Consider the following 2,936-nt stretch of genomic DNA (forward strand, 5'->3'; position numbering starts at 1 on the left):
TGGAGGGGTGGCAGCAGGAGAGGAGAATGGGGAGGGGAAAGCCGTGGAATCTCATGTAAGACAGCTTCCAGTCACAGGTTCGGCACCTCTGTTATATTGTACTCTTCTAAGTGCTTATGATGTAGTAGAGCAGGGGCCTGGGAGTCAGATGGTCATGGGTTCTAATCCTGCTCTGCCAAACATCCACTGTATGACCTTGGCCAAGTCACTTCACTGGGCCTTAATAACCTCATCTGTAAAATGAGGATTGAGACTGTGAGCCCCACATGGGACAACCTGATTACCTTGCGTCAACCCCAGTGCTTAGCACAGTGCTTTGCACATAGTAAGTGCTTAACAAATACCATAATTATTATGTGGGATAGGGACTAAGTCCAACCTGATTTGTTTGTATCCACACCAACACTTAGTACAGAGCTTATCACATAATAGGCACTTAAATACCACAATTATCATTATTGCTCTGCCCACAGTAAGCACTCAAATATGAGTGCTTAACAAATACCATAATTATTATTAAATACAACTGGTCAAGCCAGTTAAACACATGGATTGGAAAGGTCGAGCTTATTTCAGAGGTTTCAGCAATGGAAAGAAAAAACTAATCCACAAAACCAACCAGGGGGAAGAAACAATAAGAACGTAAGTATTGAATAGGCCATACTGCCAGATTAACAAAACTAAATTTAAAAAATTCTACAATTTAGACAGTTTTCCCCACCCTCCAGTCGAATCGAGTTTGCATCTGCCCACTGATTTGCTCTTTAATAGCAGTCCGAGTTAATTGACAAGAACCAAGTTCTACACAGTCAATTTAATCAATCTAATTTAATACAGTGGGGAAAATGTATGGCGATTCATGCTTTTTGGTGTAACTGTAATTTTGTGTTAGCACTGGAATCAACTCAAAGCTGGTACTCCTGAAATACACTTATTTCAAACACTCAACTTTCTACAAGTCACAGGCCGCTCTTTCTGGTTTAATGGATACGTATAAGGTAATCCTTTGGCTTTATGGATTAAGGTTGGTATCTTGATGTTGAAATGTACCGGCATTCTTCTTGACTTCTCAAGCAAGAGATGTAGGGGATATTTCCTCAGTCTCTGGAGAAACTGTATTTCAGGGATAAAAAAGGTGTATTTTTCTGGCCCCTTTTAAGATCTGAGGCACAACTATGCAAAATTCATTAATGAGTGCAGTTCTGGAAAAAGTGAGAGGGCAGAGGTTTCATTCTGCTTTCATTGTCAGTCAGCAAGCTGACCAGGAGAAGAGCTTTGAAAGAGCCTTTAAAGGCTAGTCAATCATCTCTGGCAGAAGCCACTCCAAAGGCAGTCCTTAAGAAGATAAATTCTGTCCTCCGGAAGTTGAAGTGAGGGGCTGCTTTGTGTAATTTTGAAAGAAACAAAACTGGTCTTAAACAATACGAAACAAAAATATGGGCTGTTCTAGAGTTTTTCCCTGTTCAAGTTGAGCTGCTTTATTTAAGATGTTTAGCAAAATGGTCTGAGCACCATCAAATGCAGACTGTTCTATGCTTCCAGTTTCAGGGTTCAGGGTTGAAGGATTATTTGTTCATATTTATTGAGAAAGAGCATGGGCTTTGGAGTCAGAGGTCATGGATTCGAATCCTGGCTCAGCCACTTGTCAGCTGTGTGACTTTGGGCAAGTCACTTTAACTTCTCGGTGCCTCGGTGACCTCATCTGTAAAATGGGGATGAAGACTGTGAGCCCCACGTGGGACAACCTGATTCCCCTGTGTCTATCCCAGCGCTTAGAACAGTGCTTGGCACATAGTAAGCGCTTAACAAATACCAACATTATTATACTAAGCACTTGGAATGTACAATTCGGTAATAGACAGAGACAATCCCTGCCCACAACGACCTCACAATCTAAAAGGGGGAGGCAGACAGCAAAACAAAACAAGTAATCAGGCATCAATACCATCAAAATAGATAAATAGAATCATAGATATGTACACATAGTTAATAAAATAGAGTAATTTATTATATATATAAATATACACAAGTGCTGTTACTGACTGATTAGCTAGCAGGATGATGTTGGGAGTTTCCTGTTGAGGAAGACAGGTGAGAACGACAGCAACATAATGGTAGTAGTTAAGGGCTTACTATGTGCCAGGCACTGTACTAAGTACTGGGGAGGATACAAGCAAATCTGAATGGACACAGTACATAATCTTAATCGTCATTTTACAGATGAGGTAACTGAGGCACAGAAGCGAAGTGACTTGCAGACAAATGTCGGAGGTGGGATGAGAACCCAGGTCCTTCTGACTCCCAGATCCATGCTCTATCCACTAGGCAATGACATAATTGCTTCTGTCCTGTGCCTCTACCAGTCACTTTCTCACTGGAGCACAGAGTAGAAGCACTATAACCTAGTAGAAAGAGCATGGGCTTTAAGCAGAGGACCTGGGTTCTAATCCCATCTCTGCTAATAGTCTGCTATGTGACTTTAGGCAAGTCACCTTATTTAAAATTGCAATATTTTGTTCCCCCAGACAACCCATGTCACTGATGATAGTCATGATAACTGTGGTATTTGTTCAGCTTATTCAGTGCCAAGCACTGTAATAAGTGCTGGGGTAATGATACTGATAATAATTGTGGTATTTGTTATGCTCTTACTATATGCCAGGCACTGTACTAAGCACTGGGGTAGATACAAATTAATTGGACTGAATACAGACCATCCCACATTAGGCTCACAGACTTAATCCCCATTTTACAGATAAATTACTTAACTGAGGCACAGAGAAGTGAAGTGACTTGCCCAAATTCACACAGCAGACAACTAGCAGAGCTTGGATTAGAACCAAGGTCATCAGGTCAGACACAGTCTCTGTCCTACAGGAGGCTCATGGTTTAAGTAGGAGGGAGAATAGGTACCAAATCCCCATTTTGCAGATAAG

Source organism: Ornithorhynchus anatinus, chromosome 4 (genome assembly GCF_004115215.2).
Source record: "Ornithorhynchus anatinus isolate Pmale09 chromosome 4, mOrnAna1.pri.v4, whole genome shotgun sequence".
Lineage (NCBI taxonomy): Eukaryota > Metazoa > Chordata > Mammalia > Monotremata > Ornithorhynchidae > Ornithorhynchus > Ornithorhynchus anatinus.